Raw genomic sequence first — 21,741 nt, forward strand, 5'->3', positions numbered from 1 at the left:
CCTGCGTGTGAGGAGAGGAGAGGAGAGGACCAGCAGAGACTGAGGAAGAGGAGAGACAAGTGCAATAGAGGCTCGGCTCTGAACGGGACTCCGCGTTAATACAGAGACGGTATCTATCGCTGCTGCGTCGCAGGAGACCGAAGACGCACAACAGGCTCCGTGTTTCTCTCCACCGTGGGAGGAGATAATAAAGGTAAGGTGAGCTAAATGATGCCATTCATAACAAACACGTGTCGTGTGCAGCTTGTACAGTTCACTGTCAGGAGTTTGTGTAGAGAGGAGCAGCAGCAGCAGCCGTAGTGAGTTGGAGATGCTGTGAGGCTTCCCAGTGTCCTCTTTACAGCTTTCCCTCATGCAAAGACACCGGGGGTTGTTGTTTTTTAAAGCTGAATCTCTATAAAAAATGATGTTCAAGACACATTTAAGCTATATGTGTTAGCTCTTGGTTATCAGTGAGAGCAGGTGCAGGTGTGCATACTGCCTGTCAAATCAAGGTTTGACACACAAGATGCTGTGATGAATCATTCTCACTTGTCTTCAGATCTGAACCTTTTGACATGATCTGTCCATTGCTTCATGATGCTCACATTACACACTGTAAGTACAGATAGATAGATAGATAGATACTGTAGATAGATAGATAGATACTGTAGATAGATAGATAGATAGATAGATAGATACTGTAGATAGATAGATAGATACTGTAGATAGATAGATAGATACTGTAGATAGATAGATAGATAGATAGATAGATACTGTAGATAGATAGATAGATAGATAGATAGATACTGTAGATAGATAGATAGATACTGTAGATAGATAGATAGATAGATAGATAGATAGATACTGTAGATAGATAGATAGATAGATAGATAGATAGATACTGTAGATAGATAGATAGATACTGTAGATAGATAGATAGATAGATAGATAGATAGATACTGTATATATATAGATAGATATATACTGTAGATAGATAGATACTGTAGATAGATGGACAGATAGATACTGTAGATATATACTGTAGGTAGATAGATAGATAGATACTGTAGATAGATAGATAGATACTGTAAGTACAGATAGATAGATAAATAGATACTGTAGATAGATAGACAGATAGATAGATAAATAGATACTGTAGATAGATAGACAGATAGATAGATAAATAGATACTGTAGATAGATAGACAGATAGAAAGATAGATGAATAGATACTGCAAATAAATAGATAGATAGATAGATAGATAGATAGATAGATACAGATGGATAGATACTGTATGTTGTTTTTTTGTCCTGCTGTGTTGATGAAATAGCTGTCCTCTTACACACAAAATCCGTCATGTCCTATAAGCTGATTTGCTCCCCACATATTTAATTCCCTTCACATTTCATATCACACAACAAGTCTTGTTTTGACTGACCAGTCAGTTTGTTTAGTCTAATTTCCCCTCATCATCACACTCAATCTGATTATAACCCCCCGAGATTCACCCATTACATCCCATGCCATTTACCATACGAGCCAAACAATTGCTTTACAGAGGAGAAAAAACAACTCACATTCCCACCCAAATCCTGTGCTGACTCCCCTCCTCCTCCTCCTCCTCCTCTTCCTCCTCCTCCTCCTTCTCTCCTCCTCCTCCCTCTGTCTCCCCTCGGTCAAAGCTTCAGTCAAGGGGGAGCTCACCATCATGCAACCCCGCACCCCTCCCCTTCCTCCGCTCATCCCCAGACACACACACATGCTTCAGCTGCACACTTTCTCTGCCTGCTCCGATAGCCATATTAATACAATGCTAATGACCCCCTGCTTTATTGTGTGTTCCTACTTTCTCTCTGAATGGGCTGACACACTTTCTAGTAATGTTTATTCACTGCAGGCAGACTATTGTTAATCTGTCTAAGAAGATAACAATATCCCCACTATCCCTGCCTTATGTCTCGTTTGCATTAATTCACAAACAGGCGGCAAAACGTGTGATACCACTTTTACGGATCCCTTCTGAGGGTCTCTTCGGTCCTATCTGATGCGTCAGGATGTTGCTTAAGCCAAGAGAGCCACTACTCTACAGCTACTTGAGCTCTACTGACAGCACATTTCAGACTCATTTGACCATTGTGGAGGAATCGGGACGAGATAGTGACCTACATTGTGCTGCCGTCTTTACTTTCACCCTGAGCGCAAACGGCACTAGGCGGGGAGATTTGCATAACTAAGGGATTATCATGACACACGTTGGCCGGAGTTATTGTGAGAGCACCAGTCAGTCACATTGCTGACCTAAAACCATGCAGTGGCGGGCAGCTCTGCTCTGCTTGCGGGGGCTATGGGAAAAGCTTGGGTGTTGGAGGGAAAATGCCACTAATTTCACCGTGTGGGCCGCAGAAACACGCAGACTATTCTGCTAGAAGTGATCAACGCTCCTTCTGTGAGCGGCCGTCTGTGGCATCATGAACTCCGCCAACCACAGGACGGGACAAAGTGTCTCATAGATAGAAAGACTTGTTCTGTCTCACTGGTGGTGGTGATGATGATGATGACATCATTTCTAAGAGGAACTGATCTGAACTCGAGAGGCTTTTATTTGGTGATTCATTCACCAAGGACGCACTTCATTGATGTCGTAGAAAGGAATTTTAAAAGATGCGAATATTAAAATGAATTGAAGTCAAAGTAGGAGACAGTTAAAGTCAGTAGACAGTAGGCTAGTTTAAACAGAAGAAACTCAAAGTCCTCTCTGTTGTATGGCTTTGAAAGACTTGGGTTACTTTTGTAGTTTTGACCGTCAAAAACTGACATCCAACAGGGCAAGAAATGAGCAATCAGACGAGCTGAAATGATTTGTTTTTATCAATCAATCGATTAAATGCTATTTTGATAATGGATTTGATAATCAAGCAAAATTGGCAACAATTCTTTGTTTTCAGCTGCTCGAATGTTACAGTTGTATGCTTTTATTTGACATAAATGATTGTAAACGGAATATATTTAGGTTTTGGACTGAAGGGCTAATAAATCAAGCAATTAGAGCCCACGGTTCGGTTTGAATCACGTTTTTATAGTCAACAGATCAATCGATAAAGGAAACATTATCAATAGTTTCAACCCTGGATCAGACTATCAGTTTGTAAACAAGTCAACAGATTATCTAAACCACTTTATTTGGAGGTAAAACTGCAAATGAACACACCTGAAAAAATTGGTAATAATTCTTCATTGCACAGGAAAACTGTGTGTGTACAACTACAATAAGTACAGTAGGTCAAAGGTCAACCAGTGTGTTGGTCTGTTAACAATGATTGATGTTTACAACGGACAGTTTGAGCAATAACTTTACAGTTCGCATTGGTTTTCTCTTCCAAATAAGTTTATGTAGTCTATACTGAGTCCAATGTAAACGCATCTGTGTAAATATGCTACGCTCAGAGCTAGTAACGTAGAATAAAAAGTGAGAAAAACTGCTTATGGTGGGCGATAGGGGAGGTGGATGGGTCCAACAAACGCAGGACTTTTAACCAGGGGACTGATGTTTTGTTTTGTTAGTTACGTTTGTGACGTCCATACTTCTGTTACGTTGTTTCCGTATGCATTTTATTTAGTTATTATTATGTACTTATTTTGCCACACCATGACATTTTTCCTAAACCTAACAAAGTGGTTTTGTTGCATAAACCCGAACTGCTCAAATGTTACTGTTTGTTTTGTTGTGTGGTGTACAAATGACACACAAAAAGCCTAAAATGCGTCCTCGTGACACATGGAATGTTCTTGTAATGAGGTGTCATTCATACGCCTTCCCATGACATCGGGTTTTACTGGTAGCAGTTATTGCCAAAACTACAAAACTTTTGCCCAAGTTGAAGAAAACTTTAGTCCTTTAAAAAGTGCTGCAGCGATGTATTTTTCATTGAGAGTGGCACACAGTTAAATAAGGCCCCATCACAGGTGACTGCAGCTGATTGACTGAATGATTGACTGTGTCCCGGAGACACGTGTACTCGCCCTGAGCGGAGACGATCCAGCAGCCGTCGTGAATAGGAGTGCTGTGCTGCTCAGCTGTGATGAGGCTAAATCTCCGGGGACTGATGGAGGCCCATGCCTATCCATTAGTGTCACTGCGGTGTGGGTGTTTCGTCCCAGTGGGCCAGTCACACACAGCAGCGCAGCACACTGACATCGCCTGGACCTCCTTGTCACAAGCATGTTCGTCTCATTTTGGGACTGATGAGCGCCTCATTAGAGGACCACAGAAGGAATGCTGTCCCCCCCCCCATGCTTCATGGCTGCTTGAACACTTGCCTTGGTTGTAATTTGGACAAATGTATGCAGGGGTAGATGAGTACATGCAAAGAAGGACATACATGTCCATTATTACACACACTTTCTCTCTGTGTGTGGGGCCTGTGAGGTTGCAAGCTGGTGGGTGCAATTAGAGTTTCACACTCAGTTAGGCAGCGGTCTCTAATGGGGATTGACACGTTCCTGCGAATCCACTCCACACAGCTGCAACTGTTGATGTTTACGTACTAGACCTCTATTATATTATTGTGTGGAGTGGATGGTGACAGATGACTAAGGGAAATGGATATTAGATGATTTATGTGTTGCTCACGGCGAGACTGGTTTTCTGAGTAATTAGATAAAAAGATGTGGAGATACTTTGCTATTTTTTAATCTCCTGCAACAAAACAGCTTCAGTGATTTATACTGAGCTATAGCTTAAATGATTTGTGGGTCAACCGAAATAGAAAATGATTCAGCAGCATCAATCGATTAATCGTTTAGGTCATTTATTAAGAAAACTCCAGTTACAGCTTCTCAAATGTGAGGATTTGCTGCTTTTTCCCGTTTTGTGTCATTGTAAATTGACCATCTTGCTGTTTGTGACTGTTGGTCGAACAAACCAATCACTTTGAGGACGTCACCTTTGATTCTGAGAACTTGTGACAGGCATTTTTCACAATTTCTGGCATTTTATAGACTCACTACATTCATCAAAAAATAATAGACAACTAAACTGAATGAAAATAATTATTAATTGCACCCCTATGTTGAAATGATTTGGTAGTTTAAAGCTACGTTCACACTACGAGCGGTGGCCAGTTGAAACAATTTGTTGATTAATCAATTAGTGATTGAAAATGTATCAATTTTGAGCATCGATTAATCGCTTGAGTTATTTTTTTAAGCAAAAATGCCCAAAATTCTCTATTTCTAGCTTCTCAAATTTGAATATTTTCTGTTTTTTTTAGTCCTCTATGATAGTAAACTGAATATATTTGGGTTTTTGATAGAGCTGCAATGATTAATTGATTAGTTGTCAACTATTAAATTAATCACCAACCTTTTTTGATAATCTATTAAACGGTTTGAGTCATTTCTTTAGGAAAAAAGTCAAAATTCTCTGATTCCAGCTTCTTAAATGTGAATATTTTCGGGTTTCTTTACTCTATGACAGTAAACTGAATATCTTTGAGTTGTGGACAAAATAAGACATTTGAGGACGACATCTTGGGCTTTGGGAAACACTGATTGACATTTTCTGTCATTTTATAGACCAAACAAATAATCGATTAATAGAGAAAATAATTGACAGATTAATCAACAATGAAAATATTTGTTAGTTGCAGCCCTAGTTTAACTTGAATATGTCAACTTGGGTTCTGGGAAATCAGGTAAATAATGAGCAGAATCATCAATAATGAAACATGCTTTCAGTTGCAGCCCTTTGTTAATCACATGTTCTGTTTTATATGAGCTGGAGAGCTGTACTGTTACATAAGGTTGTATTTTTAGGCAGCAGGTAATGTGGACAGATGGTGGATGAGTTGCGGTCATTGCGGATGTCCCTGGACGGCCCACTGTGATGGAATCATTACACCAGAGCTTTACACCATGACAGTCATCAAGCCCAATCATTCAAGGTTGCCCAGGGAACGCTATTATCGCCTGTGTCAGGTTATTACACCACTTAGCGAGAACAAAGCATTTAGAGATGCTCTTTTCTGTCCAAACCAACTGCACGGGAGTGACGGCAATAGAGCCTCCTTTTGAAGTGGGAGGTATGGGTAATGGGACGTAATGTTGTGGGTTTTATGTTCCCTCTCTATACCCCCAGTAGAGCGCCTGCCTGACAGGTTAACTAGCTGCATGTACCAATAGATCTGACTCCTATAGTCAACCTTGACTTTAGGGCCTTGATATGAACAAATGAAGACTTTAGATGAGTGTTCGGTATGTCTTTTGAATGCTCATAAGATGGTCCTGCCACCCACTAGAAGAAGTGGAGGGAGGGAAAACTAAAAGTGGGAGTGTTTTTGAAGCCTTCATGGTTGTAGGAGGGAGGAGGGGTGGATCATGTACTTCAGTCGACGCTGAGAAGGGGCAGGGGGAACAAAGGGGGTCTGTTTTCTCTGTCCGTACTGGCGGGGCGGCTGTCCTCGTCTCTTTTCTTGCAGTATAGGGGGGTGATGCAGGGTTATGCCTGAGGAGATCCACAATAGAGACTCTGGTGTTGGAGCCTCTGTTTGAACACACAGTTGTTCGTACTGAAGAGGACTGGAGAGGCAGTCCTTTCTGTACCGGCAGCCTCGGGCCCCGTTGAAGCTCTGGCCAACTTTGGATGGCCAGCAGATGTTGGAGAGGTAGTCGGTGGCCCAGTGGCAGCACATAACAAGGGCCACTGCTTCCCTTTCCCGTCCGGAACACAACAGGAGGTGGGCATCGCTCCACCGGCAGGGTGCAGGCTCGCCAAAATTACAGAGAATTCAGGAAGAGTGCACTTGAATGCCTCCATCTTCCTCCTATTTGCATAGAGCTTAAGAGTAACTCGGCTGCACATCCCACTCTCTGTTGGCACAGCGATGCAGCCCACTTGTGTTGTCTAATGGCTCAGCAAATACATCGCCACCGCTCTTTTTCTGCTTATAAAATTAGAGGTTTAAAGAGTGCCAAGAAATCCACCACAAGCCTCCGCACTCTCACCAGCCTGTTGTTATAAACTTGTAGAAGTGGGGGTTCTGCAGAGATAAGCGGAGCGAAGAAGGCGTAGATTATCTTCGTTGCCCCAGCACATGATGCAACAGTGATTGAATCAACAGGAAAGAAGGGGACACTTTGCTGTCAGCTCATGAATAAAGTTGACATGGAGACACAAAGTGGCTTTTCCATGGTTGAGGAGGCTTGCTGACCTCGAGGTCTTATTTAGGCCAGGCCCTCTAATGCCCTCACCCTTCTGCCCCACCCTCTACCCCCTCCCACACCCCGGCCGAGGGTAAGACACCATGTTAGCAGTTCAGCAGCCTCCACTGAAGGGCCCTTAATCCAAGTGGGATGACAGCTTGGCTCTAGATGCTGTTTCTGTGGCGCTGAGACCAATGGGCTTTTCTTTCCCTCTTTTTCATCTCTTAAACCCCCAAACACAGCCACAGGAATCCTGGGAAAAAAATTCTCCCGGGGGGAGACAAAGGAATGGGATGGTAAACAAATCCTAAGTGTAGATGTGAGATTCCTCCATTCAGCAGAAGATAAATGCACATGTCCTTTGGGATATCAAAAGCACAAAATACAATGCTGGCTTGGGTTGCTTTGTTGTTGATGGTTTTGTCCCGGTGCCACGTGTGTTGTAAAAAACATAATCTATACTCAGATAATCTTTGTCCAGGGCTTCAAAATGATTAGGGAAGATTGAGGTCAGAAAACCATTAGAATCATAAAATGTGGTGCCGCTGTCACACCTGATCCCTTTTCCTTCCTTTACACCAATCAGCTGAGCCGTCCAGAGATCACATGTGGAAAGCGGACCAGGCCAATAGTTACCATTGACACAACAAAGAGCATCAGACATGTTTGCCAATAGACTGAGTGACTCTGCCAGGCTGATGTGTATCACTGGGAAGAGTTGGGAGCCATTGTAACATCACTGTTTAGTCTCATTTATTTAGTATTCAAAATCTTTAGCTGGGAAATCGGTCAATTGTGGGGCTGCAACTAATGATATTTTCATTGTCGATTAATCTGTCAAATATTTCCTCGATTAATCGATTAGTTGTTTGATCTATAAAATGTCAGAAAATTATAAAAAATGTTGAACAGTGTTTCCCAGAGCCTAAGATGACGTCCTCAAAGGTCTTGTTTTGTCCACAACTCAAAGATATTCAGTTTACTGTCATAGAGGAGTAAAGAAACCAGAAAATATTCACATCTAAAAAGCTGAAATCAGAGAAGTTTGACTTTTTTCTTCTTAAAAAAATTACTCAAACCAATTCATCAATTATTAAAATAGTTGGCGATTAATTTAATAGTTGACAACTACTCGATTAATTGTTACAGCTGTAGTTAATTGATCTGTTCAGTTGATCAACAAACATCACATTTATCAAGTAAAAATGTCAATCATTTGTTGGTTCCAGCTTCTCAAATGTGAGGATTTGCTGCTTTTCTCTGTTTTATATAAATGCAAATTGAATTTGGCTTTTTGACTGTTGGTCAGACAAAAGATCATCAATCATCTTGGACTCTGGACATTTGTTTTCACTCATTTCTAATTTTAAAATTGGTGAAAGAATCAACAGATGAATCTATGATGAAAATCAGCCTGTTCGCATGACAAGGCATATGAATGACGTAATGTGTAAGGCATTTAACGTGCAATAAGAACGCCTTTCTTGCTTTTGGCTTGTCATTTGTATGTCATGTAGTCTGTACTGACTGCAATGTAAATGCATCCGCGTAAATATGCTACAGTTAGAGCTAGTGACATAGAATAAAATGCAAGGAAGACCACTTATGGCAGGCGAGTAGGGAGGTAAATCCAGGAATTTCAACCAGGAGAGCAGTGTTCGAGGCCGGTGTTTTGTTATCTAAGTTACATTAGTGACGTTTGTCACATGTTTTTTAGTGATGTTTGTTTGTCACGTGTTTTTCATACTTCTGTTACGTTGTTTCTGTATGTCTTTAACTTAGTTTATGCACTTATTTTAAGCCCAACTATGACGGTTTCCCTAAACCTAACTAAGTGGTTTTGTTGCCTAAACCTAACTGAGGATGTTAACGTAGTTTTATTGCGTGGTAAATGACACACAAAATGCCTAAAATGCGTCCTCATGATGCCCGAAATGTCCTTGTAATGTCGTGCTTTTTATGCGCCTTCCCGTGAGATTGGGTTGTGAAAATAATCATTACATGATATAGCCTTAGAAATCTTGGGTTAGGAGATAATATATCGTTTATCTGCATTGATCAAACAGGCCTACAGTAAAAATAGCCTAACTGATATGTATTTATACTGTACAGTATACTGTTTGTGTGCCATGTGGAATTTGCCTTCTGTTTCTTGTAATCACACAACACAGATCACCAAACTGATATCAGTATTCCCGTTATACATCATTTTTTTTTTAGAGGAAAATTGCTTGTAAATTTGATTTATTAACAAAAACCCAAGGACGTCCACCATGGAGCTGACCCTGTGCCAAAGCAATTTAGGATCAATTGCGGGCAATGGAATAGCAATCAGTATAATCTCCTTGCGGTCAGTCCTTTGCTGGTTTCTCAGCGCTGGGCGTCTTTAGGAGCTGGAAGCTGTAATTGTCACTGAGATAATTCCTTGCTGTGAGGAGAGGAAGATGGACAAATGGCAACTTCATTTATCAGGATCTCCTCTGAGGCTGGCTGGCCTGATAACCCAATCAAACGTCTAGTGTGGCTGAGAGCTGTCTGGGCCAACACTGGGCTTTTTCAGCTCTGTGTTTGCCTCTCTGTCTATGTGGAAATATCAATGAGTCTTTGTCAGTGTGCTATGGTTTATAGCCAAAGCCCCATGGTGTTAAGAGGCTAGAGTCTCTCAGCGCAGAAATGACACTTAAAATTTCAGTTTCAGAAGCAGAAATCGTCCATGTGCTCCATTTCCTGTATATTTTATCACACAATCACACCATTGTATATTTGGATCTTGGCGATGAATGACATTCCTTATATTGATTTTAGTTGGCATTGTTCTGGCAGAGGTTGAAAAGATCCTGGTCTGAAGCCGACCTAATGCTCGGGTCTTCAAGGTTGGCTGGTTTTAGGCCTCTCAGGGCCCAAGTCACAATGACCACGTCTCTGTATGAGAGGAGCCATGGTGGACATGTTACTCAAAGGGTTTACTGCGTGACAGAGAGCACGCCTCCACAGATCCTGTGAGAGAAAAATAGGACACTTTCACTCACTGGTCATTTGTGATGTGTCACTGAGGTGGAATTCATATAGCTCCTGCTTTTGGAGTCAGTATCTTGATTGTAGTTGACATTTCGTGGTATGTAGACGGCTCAGCTTAGAGTCACAGGGCACTCTTTAGATGTTCAGCGCCGCTTTCATGAAATGTGATTGGTGTGGAATAATAGATGAAATTGTTAATATACAGAGGGGCTGCATTGTGCTGCTGTACTTGCTCTGGGGTTATATGCATTCTGTCAGCTTTCTCAGCTAAACTTAAGTGCACATCTGAGGCTTTTACATAATTGTTAAAACTGATATCTCAGTAAAAATCTCAGCTCCTCTTGATTGAATGATAATAATTAAGATTGTAGTTTCCTTTCCAAAGCCAGCTTGACAGATCCTGATATGCACGGCGCTTATGGAATTACTAAAACCTGTTTTATAATCTCAGTTTGTAGCCATGTGATTTAAATAAAGGAGCAGTCGCTGCCCTGAGAGCAGATTATGTACTGATCTCTACCTCTGTCTGTCTCTGAATCTCTCTGTTCCTCTGAGCATTTCCTTTCCTTTCTGACCTCTTCCTTCTATATATGTATCACTCTGAATATATTTTATATATACAGTTGCTACACAGCTACTTGTCCATCAGAGATTTTTTTGTCAATTCTTTATTAACCCTTGTGCCTCACGAGGGACATTTTTGTTTTTTTAATTTTTGGATAATTTTGGCTGTGGCATAAATAAGTCTAACAAAATCACCCTAGCAGTTAGTATACAGCAAATAATAATTGACCTTGTTTGCAGTCAACAGTTTTACAGACGTCTCTTTTACAATGGTGGTCTCTGGGGAAAAAGCTTTTTGGGCTGCAGGGGGATTTTTTGCTGCAATACCGCGAGTGGCCACTGGGGAAAAATTGGAAGCAAGGCTGAGCAGCGGTGCCATATCCAGGTCTTATTATACATCCATGGTCATGATGAAAGAAGCGTTTCCATATTTTCTTTCCCTTTTCTTTCTTCCCTTTCACTTGGTTTGTTAAAAGGACATTTAGCCGTATGACTCATTTGGGAATTTGAGAGAAAACATCATCTTATTTCACATGTTGTTACCCCAAAAATGTCCATATAATCATCTGGGTCCATGTTATGTTATTATAATTGTGGGATCTTACATACACTGTCTTATCCAGGGTAAGGCCTCAGGCAAACTAGTAGCATTCATTATATCCATGCATATTTTATGAATTTATAGATTTCCCTGTTTCCAACGTTGTCTTTAAACGTAGGCGTTGTTCACTGATATAGTGCCTAATCAGACCAGGATAGGGGAACTACAAGGAGGTCGGACTGATTGGATTCTCCACGGTCATCGGTAGTGAAAAAAAATCTAATTAAGCCTTCGGCGTCCCAAGTCAAACTCCCCAGGATTACCCTGGCCCTGCACCCAAAACCCAACCCTGGGAGAGGGTGATAACTAGACTCCCATAATCTGAAGCTGGGGCTGACTATCGGTGGGGGTTCATGATGAAATCCTTGCAAACCTACCAACCCAACTGCAGAGATGGCTGTCGTCGCCACCGGCTCAGTAGTATGTTAGTCACATCATCCTGGAAGCAGTGAGACATATCAGGTAAATAAAGTTGAAATCAATCAGTCTGTGTTAATGTTCAATACCACAGCAGGAAATAGCATATAGCTACAGTAACATCAGCGTGTTTTGGAGAGATAATGATAGAAAAACTGATTTCATGCAGAGTTACAGCTCACAATCCCCCACGCTTTGAAGTCAAATTAGGAGTGTGTCTGCATGGGTGGAAACGAGAACAGAAAACATGCTTTGAAAAAGCATTTAAACCCCCCATCTCCTCATCCTCCTCCTCCTCCTCAAATCTGCCTTTTTGAGACAAAATAAAACCCTGCAAAGTCTCTTTTCCTTTTGTCCCAACTTTAGGATGTGGGTTGGATATACACTCTTGAGTTTAGGGTTTGCTTTGCATTCACTCTTTTTTGTTTTAGTGTCTGTTGAGTGAAAGTACATGTTTACTGTGGTCATTGCTTTTTTTAACAGTCCTTGAAAACAGTCCGTTTGTGAGGAGAATTGACTCACAACAGGAGGCCGCTATTGATCAGGTGTTCTCCTAAAGGAAGTAGGGATGAAGAGAGGAAGAGGTGAGGAGGGTGAGGGGGTCAGGATGGGGTGATGAGACGGGGAAGAGCCAGTGACCAGGACGTGCTCTCCCTCTCACCAGGATGCAGACAAGTCTGAAATATGGCTCTTTTCTTTTGATCCTGGAAACAATGCACCTGCAGGAGGCCTGAGGATATGTCCTCTCCCCATGTCTCCGAGGTATCACTGACCCATGTGAATATGGGTTCAGGTTTTCTATTATCACTATATCAATGACTCTACTTGGACAATAACACCACAAAAGTTAAAAAGTTGCTCGTCACCTCTTCTTGCCTTCCCACGGGATTCGATTGTTTGTTGTTTTTCCCAGCCTGGCATCAAAATGCAGCCAGAATGAGAGCTAAATATGCGTCAAAACAAAAGTCCCCGAATTTATTTCACTCGCTCTGTTTATCTAAGCTGTGATTCAACCGAAATGGGACTTTGGATATGAATTTTTGAGTGGAAGCGGAGCGCTGGCAGCAGTGGCAGGGCCGCGTCCTTGACAGCCCTGTTGAATTAATTCCTTCCAAATGGCTGGTTTAAAGAATGAAAAGAGATGGTTTGAATAAAACCTACTACTGATCTAATGCGCCGCTATGATGGAGGTCCATTTTTACCCATAATATCTTGTGAAAGCATCCCTTTTTCTATCCCTGTGACTCATATTGTGTGGAATTGAAGCATAATGGAGTAGGTGGCCACAGAGAAACCACCCGGGACGGCTCGTCATAGCACTTCACTTTGATTGACACAACACTTCTCTTTTCACATCAGACATGGTAAAATGGTATAAAAGTGCCTCTTTTACATAACATTGGACAATTGCATGCCTAACCTCCTTCATTCACCACTGGGCCTCTGTGAATTCAAACTGGAGCAACCTCAACATATCTGTGTTTTGTAATGCTAAAATTAGCAGAATCTCTGGCATGTGCTTGATATGGTAATAGGGCAGAGAAACTGTGTTGGAGTTTTCCATTTTAACTTGGATGTTTGCCAGAATTGGCTTCTTAAATTGGACTAGACATTTGTTGGTGTTGGCTGGCCATTTAATATGGGAATATTAATTAATATTATTATTTTTTGTTTATATATGTTGCTGTCTGTATGTCCCTTTACAAGTATGTGTATGTATTCCTTTAACCTTAAATAAAAAAAATAAATAAAAAAAACGGGAATATTAAATATCAATTGATAAAATTGAGCTTAAAGGTTCATTTGAGATTGTTGTGGATAAAATAATTAGGGCTGTCCTCGACCAAAGAAATTCTTAGTTGACTAATTGATTAGTTGATTTGATAGACAAATCTGTAAAACTGAGTTCCTCCTCAAGGAATCTCAAAGCACCACTTTAAATCTTGTGTTTACCAGAGACGTGCATAAGTTTCTTGGAAGTAAATCATTCAGCATGAAAAAGCATAAAAAATGACTATTTGACTAAAGAAATCTCCATTGTATCTCCATTACTTACCATTATTTTGCATATAATCTTCCAACTTGCTTTAAAATCAACCAAATATACCACCATACCTAGTTACAGCCTGCTTTCCTTGTCTGTTCTCATTTGCTTGGCGTCTGTTTGTCAGATTGTGTCCTTTTCATACTACTGCTTGATTGTTTTACCTTTGTCCTCTGGGATGTTATGTGATCATACATGTATGTTGATTGTCAGCTTATAATGTTTTTGTTATGTATTAATTTCTTGCGTTCCATATTCCCTAATGTTTTGTCTGCTTTCTCCTGTTATGATTTTACATGTCGTTGGCTTTATTGTTATTTTAATGGCTAATTTAACATTTGGCCAAGGGACAACAGTTGAAAATGAGCCTTTTGACTCACACATGTTTACTGTGATGTTGATCATTGTAAATGCAGTCTGACAGGGATAATGATGTGCACTGTCCCCGCAAGCAAGCAAGCAAGTAAATAAATCACTTTTCTCTAAATCAAGTTTTTTTTGTCCCTATCCTGATCTGATCCAATCCTTTTATTTACTTAAATGTTGATTAATTATGTATCTGACACATTGAAATAAAAGCGGTAGCCTACTTAATCTGACACACTTTGTTTTTCACAAGCTACTTGATCCAAATACTGGAGGTCCTGTTTCATGAAAAGTTTAACAGGGAGAATGCAACTCCTGAAATTGACGTGACACGATCTGCGTGAGAGAAGACGTATCACTCTTTTGGATTTGTTGTAACCAGGGGGCTACCTTCGGGTCTGAAAAGTGAAGCCTATGTTGAAGTGCCTTAAACTTGTATTCTTTCTAACAGCCAGCAGGGGGCGACTCCTCTGGTTGCAAAAAGAAGTCTGATTGTATAGAAGTCTATGAGAAAATGAGCCTACTTCTCACTTGATTTATTACCTCAGTAAACATTGTAAACATGAGTTTATGGTCTCAATCTCTAGTTTCAAGTCTTCTTCAATACATCATGATGTTCATTTAGTAAATTATGGTCGTTGGCGTTGTCCGGTCTGGGTGTGGCCTGCGTTTTCGTCTTACAACTTTAACCCTTTCACCGTGTGTTTTCAGTTCATGACACAAATAACATTTCGGTCGCCTGAAAATGTCTTATTCAGCGTTCGACTGTTCTTAGCTCCACCCTCTCGTGTCACTTCTGGTTGAAAAAAAACAAGATGGCGACGGCCAAAATGCCGAACTCGAGGCTTCAAAACAGCAGTCCACAAACCAATGAGTGATGTCACAGTGACTACGTCCACTTCTTATACAGTCTATGGTAAAGAAACACAGTTTACATCGTTGTTACTGAGTAGAGGTTCTTCCCACACAAACAATCTTTGGCTGAGTACGGTCAGCGACTGCAGAGAGCACACAAACTCGACAACAGTCAAGTTTAATTTTAGCTTCAAGTGGAGGATTTATTCCATCTTTGTCTTGGCTCTCATGGCGTCACTGAACTGATCAGATAATTGTAAGTGTGACATTTGCCCAGCCTTAAACATGGATCTCTATGATTAGCCTAACCCTTCTGACCCAAGATATGGAAGTGTGAGGATTAAATATAACACAAGATACCATTTTATTAATCCATAATCCCTAATTTAAATATCTTCATGCAGTTTCTCCTCGGCTTCCTTCACCCCGTCTCCTTCTCAGAACTAAGCTTCATTAGAGGAAAAACCCAAATAAAACTGCAGCAAAACATCACACAGAATAGTGCATTGTGCTTTATGAATCCTGATAGTGTTTGGGTGTTGGTAGATGAGGCATAAATGAACACTTCTGCGATGCTGAGATGTTTTTCACACATAGACTCACACTGTGGCGGCTCTCAGCTGTGCCGAGTGCAGCACTAAATGTTTAATGGAGAGTGAAGGAATAAGGGGCATCTTCTGTCTGCATCGTGTCTCATTCCCACCTGGCCAAGCTCCAGTGCTCACTGCAGCATTCTGACCCGCTACGCTGCTGCATTGAGACCGGATACAAAGCCTCATTGGAGACTATTTAGCTCCACTGAAGTTATGCGGTATATCGACTCGTTTTTGCAGCACCGGCTTCTGTTCTCAAACTTGGCCAAGTTTCTCCGTGACTTGACTCTTGTGCACCTGTGTTTCATTTCCTGGCCGTCGTCACTGTCAGAGTAGTATGCAGGTCGTTTGACCACCACCCACCAGCCTGTGTCACGGTCACAGCCTCAGCATTGGGGAGAAGTCCTGGCTGTCCTTCAATGGCTCTTTCACTGCCGCTATGTGACAATGCATTTTTTTTCCGTGCCATAAAGCAGATGCTGTATTATAGCAGCACAATGCTGGGCCCATCTGAAACTGTTTACCATGTGAAAGGCACACTGGGATCAGGATGCCTACCACTGTGTGGGGCTTTTTGACTTGCCACTCTATAATGAGTACACACTGGAAGAGAAAAGAGCAGGCTGCTTTAACTGGCATTGTGATCACTGCATAGAGAGAGAGGAAATGCGGTATAAAGTGCTGATCCAGGCTATTCTTCCAAGGCCGGGACTTTTTTTTATACTTACTAGAATACAGAGATTACTGTGACATCAAATGAGCTTGTCAGCAGTTACACCCACAACCGATAAATAGGCAGGAAACTTGCAGTGTTTGTCCGCCTAAAAGAAAAGATTATCCTCCAAATGATTTAGTGCGATAAAAATAATGTTAGTGGCTTTCTCATCCCTGACCTGCTGCGGCTTGATACAGCTGCGGCAGGTGTCCTCTGGATGAGGACACTGATTAGATCTTTTAAGACCTCTTTCACTAAAAGTCAACAAATGAAGAACTAAAGAAGTGAAGTGAAAACCGCTTGACTACAGAGGCTTAACCGGCGGAACTGAAAAGCCCTGCAGTTAAATGATTAGCCTCCTTTGTGTGACTAGTACCTGTCTTCTCTTGTCTTCCTGTTTGTTGTCTGTGAGTTGAAGAGGCTCCCCCTTGTTCTGAGATGTCTGCCCTCAGGCCTTGTTGTATGATGTAGTCCCCCCCCCTCCCTCCTCTTCACCACCACCACCACCCCTTGTAGAAAACAACTAAAGCAGTGTTGAACCAGCACTGCCGCTGGACTTACTGGTAGTCTGTCAGCAAGGCTCTTAGTCACTAATTGAGCACTCAAGCAAAGAGGGACCTTGAAAGGCCAGAGGTACCCGGTCAGACAGGCTGGTTGGTCAGTCACCCTTCACAGCCAGACTGTTCCCCACCCCAGACGTGATTTCAGGCCCAAGAAGGACCCTCTGGCGACAGGCAGCACTCAGACATCCTCCTGAAGCTAAAGCCGTGTTTCCACTGCATGGTACGGCTCTGCTCGACTCGACTCTAGAGCTTTCCCGAATACCATTTTTTGGGCTTCAAAGCTTTGGTGAGAAATATTCAAATGTATTTGTAAGCTTCGCGGCGCGGCGCAGAAGGCTGACATGTTCGATCTGCCTCCATCTCCCTCGTTTGGGTGCCCAGGACAGCGCCGCTGCCGCTCTACTGTACTCACTTGCACCTCTACCCACAACAAACAGCGATATCCATCTGAGAACAACTAATAATTATTAATGTTGAATGTGAATGATATGGATTTATTCCTTATTTCATGGGCTATTTGGGGATTTATACTTTATTATTTCATACTTATATACTGATTTGGAGGTCCATTACCATGGCAATGATCGAAGCTTTGATGCATTCAGGTCAGCCCTACTCGACTCGACTCACTTTTGATACGAGGTTCTTTTTTCTAGCCGTGTTTCCACTGCGGATAGTACCCCCTCAGTTTGGACAGGATTCTCAGCTGATCGCTGTAGCGGCGGCACATTAATCTGCTTTGACATCATCTTCAATGGGACACTCACTGAATCATTTAAACAGTAACCAAACAGAGGAACGTCTGCACTTTGTCAATCACACGGCGTAGTTTACGGTGTCGTTTTGCGAGCTGACATTTTTTAAAATCTGGGTTTAAAAATTGTTATTGTCGGCAGCTTGGCTATTTAAAAATCATGGGTTTGTACAGGATGTCCCATGTCGTGTTAGCGACTCTAGTGATTCTCTCTGACCAATTAGTAATCTTCAGTCCACCTTCTAGTATCGGCCCAGTCCGCTTGGAACCTCGACCGAGGTGGCACCAAATATGGAGTGGTTCTATTGGTACTGTCCACAACTTTGCTAATGGAAACGCAAAAATAACCATTCTAATGTGTAACAAACTGAACTGCTTGGTAGAAAAGTGCCATAAGATCCCCTTGGCCCCCCGGCCTCTCAGAGGGCTCACCCTCCCTGACAAGAGCTCTCCGAGGTCTCCGATCCTCAACTGACCATCAGTCATGTCAAGGACACATTTCTATCATGTCAAGAGCCTGGAGAAATAAAAGCAGCATCGCACACATAAAAGCCCAGACGGGGGACGCGTTTAAGTGCATTAACCAAACTCTAGTCCCACTTCAGAAGAAGGATGTCACTATGGGAAATAAGGAAGTGACTGTGGGTGTATAAACCAATTGTATAATTAGATTTCTTTCTGTGCGGCGGGTTGATACAGTAGCACAGCAGTGTTGGGTGAATGTGCAGCTGAACTCACTGAGAAAACAGTCTTGCTGCCTCTAGTTAGAAAATGTTTGAGGAAAGCTTTGCATCCGTTTTTTTCAACGTATCGTCATACAACGTATCGTCATACAACGTATCGTCATACAACGTTTCGTATGATATCTTACGAAAAGCTATGCCTAATTTTTTTTGCTTTTTCTTACGGATGTCGAGCAACATGTGACTTACGTGTCAATTTCCGCTTGTTACATGCGTACAGTCTTTTCAGAATAGACTTCCGTCTTCAAAGGAAACAACTTGATTAGGTTTAGGCAACAAAAATACTTAATTATGTTTAGTAAAAGATCATAGTTTGGGGTTAAAATAACACAAGAAGTGGCGTAACTTAAGTACGGAAGTTACTTGACAAATAAATCAACGTTGACTTCTGGTTTCACAAGGGGTATGAACACCGGTCTCCTGGGCGAAGGTCTGTGTTTTTCGACCCACCCATTAACCCCGACCTCCTCCCTGAGCGGCATTTGTTGCTCTTTATACTTCCTGTTTCACGATTACGTGGATTTCGTAGAAATGGATTTTGAGGGATATATACAAATTACACTGTGTTACTTTTCGTAGGTATAGCTACAAATGCTTTTTTTTTTGCCAAAGTAGCGACAGAGCGGCAATGTCTATTGGTTGGTTGGTCCACCACTTTGGTCCAGTCTGAAATATTTCAACAACTTATGGATAGATTGCCATGAAGGTTTGTACAGACATTCATGGTCTCCTGAGGATGAAGACCTCTGACTTTGGTGATTTTCACATACTGCCGCTTTGTCACGCCCCTTGGCGTCACTTTAGGATTAGGCAACAAAAAAACTTGTTAGGTTTAGAAAAAAACTACATGGTTGGGCTTAAAACTACTACGTTTGTAAAGTGAAAATGAAACCGAACATTGTGAACACGGTATATGAACGAACAGCGGATTGTAACATGAAACAGGGACACAAACAGAGGTCTCCTGGATGAAAGCCTCCCCTCCCGCCCGCCTGGTGTGTGTTTTTTTGCTCTTTAAACTACGTCACCACACTCCCAGCACACTTTCCTCTGAGTGTTTACTGTTGCCACGGATGGGTTTACATTATGGTTACAGTGTGGAAATCCTGCTGTGTCTCATACCGGCGCTAAAGGGTGGCTTGCGGCAGAATCACATGCCGACGACCATGACAAAACCTCGGTATTTAACGCCCTGGGAATGAGCTCGGGCTGCTCCATCATGAGGTTGACGTTTGAGTGAAGTATCTTGCCAACTATTGGATAGATTGCCGTGAAATTTGGTACAAATATTTATATTCCCCGCAGGATTACTTGTAATAACTTTGGTGATAGCTTAACATTTCCTTATGTTTTTTTTTTAAATTTGTGATTCATTGCCTTTTATGCAGTATTTCAGTCAGTTTTCAGAGCAGTAAAAGGGCAATTTGTGTCAAGCCCTCTGTTGCAAAACATCCCATTCCTTTCTATATGCTACACAGCATCTTTGAGAGCAGTTTCTTGCATACCAATGTGCTATTTCTCTGCCCATAAAGGACATCTGCTGTGGATAAATAAGTGTAAAAACACTTTTAACCATGCTGTCAGTACATTCAGCTCACAACGAATCCCCGCCAGCCAATTTTTGAATTAAAAAATGTTGATCTATTCACCCAAAATACCCATTCCATCACTTTTCTTATTATACAGCTGTCTATGCTGTCATCTAAGTTAATTCAGAAGCGAGCATCTGTCCCATTTCACTGTATCATTTCCCTGAAGAGTACAAGGTGTCTTGTCACAACTGCAGCAATGTTAGTTTTGCTTATCAAGAATGAAGCAGAGGGAACACAGACCACACAGACTAACACACACACAAACACACACAAACACACACACACACACACACAGTGGAAGCTGTGTGAGATTCGTCGTGGTCGGGAATAACTGAGCATGGAGAAATCATATCAGTGAGAAAACTCAGGCCCAAATGCCTGTAAATGACAAGGCTGTTGTCTGCAGCAAATCAAGTGAAGGCATTTTCTTGCAGCTTCTTCTTATCTTTGGAGCCAGTTTCTCTGACATGGTGCATTCAGGCTGAGCTTGTCTGTCAGCTTCGTTTTGTTACTAATTTATTCATTTAAGCAGCGGCAGCCACATTCAAAGACAATGGTGCACAAGCCCTGCGTTGAATTAACCTCAATAATTATGCAGATTCGGGGAAAGAAAAGCCCAATTGTTACACACTCCTCAAAATTCCTGCCCCCTCCTGTGCTCGACATCCAAGTGAATAAATTACTAGACTCAAGAAACTTCCCTCTTAAGAATCCACTTGGAACAACAGCGCACTGCATTATATGAGTAAGAATATTTAGATTGTACTCTCCAAGGTCAGCCATTCTTGTTTATGTTTGCATTACTGATCATTTTCACGTTGTCCTGAGCCTAATGGAATACATGTATTCACAATGAGTGCATTATCCCGTGCCTGTAGAGCCGGAGATACATTTTCTCAAAACATTTTAAGGGAATCCACTTTAAGTGTCTCCAATAAAGACCCGGTTCAAAGTGCTAATGGCCCGTTTGATCAATACAGGAGCTTTTCCACTGTAAATACCAAAGTTGGTTGAACACATTTAAAGGAGAGCATTAGAATCCATTAAGTGTTCATTTGAATCCAGGAGCCATTTGAGCTGCAAGAGTATTTTTCATGGATGCTTGTATTTTGAGCTTGTATCTCCAATTTATTCTCACCATGAAATGCCATTCAGTTAAATCATAATTCCTTGTAGTCTTATAGTTAGCTACTTTTATTTCTCTCAAGCCAAACATTTGGCCCAAACATAAAAAATATAACAAGATATTTTCCAGGAACACATACGCAAAACCAAAAGAAAAACATCTACTTTAATACATCTATTTCAGATAACGTGTTCATGTTTAAAATTGGCAAAAAAAATTGTGCGCCAAATAACAGAATAACAGGTTTTATAAACAAAACAGGGCCGCACTTGTAAAATTGCGCTACGCTGGGATACCTTAATGGAGTGTTTCCCAAACTTCTTTTCGGGGGACCCACTTTTAAAAATAATAAACCATCATGACCCAATTCACAATAGTCTATAAATCGAATTTGTGCATAAATGTATATGACCACTTTTTACTCTCATTTCCGTATCACCTTATATTATCTTGAATAGGTAAACCAGCCATGTCAAAGAGTTACGTTTGATAAATCAAATAAATGCATTTAGGCGGAGTTAACACTGTTTTTGTCATTTGTACGCCACGCAACAAAACAAGGGTAACATCCACAGTTATGTTTAGGCAACAAAACCACTTAGTTCAAA

At 41.5% G+C, this 21,741-nt stretch overlaps 1 protein-coding gene across 17 annotated transcripts in view; it reads left to right on the forward strand.

Moving 5' to 3' along the window:
- LOC119487470 (neuronal cell adhesion molecule-like) overlaps positions 1-21,741 on the forward strand; it is a 97,856-nt gene continuing 76,115 nt past the window's right edge. For 15 of the 17 annotated variants that reach the window (XM_037768365.1, XM_037768362.1, XM_037768370.1 and 12 more), the window contains exon 1: positions 3-193. The gene's annotated coding sequence lies outside the window, so the exon portion shown is untranslated. Of the gene's footprint in view, positions 194-21,741 lie in introns of all 17 variants that reach the window. The other 2 variants (XM_037768374.1, XM_037768381.1) reach the window with 2 other exon arrangements.

Source organism: Sebastes umbrosus, chromosome 4 (assembly GCF_015220745.1).
Source record: "Sebastes umbrosus isolate fSebUmb1 chromosome 4, fSebUmb1.pri, whole genome shotgun sequence".
NCBI lineage: Eukaryota > Metazoa > Chordata > Actinopteri > Perciformes > Sebastidae > Sebastes > Sebastes umbrosus.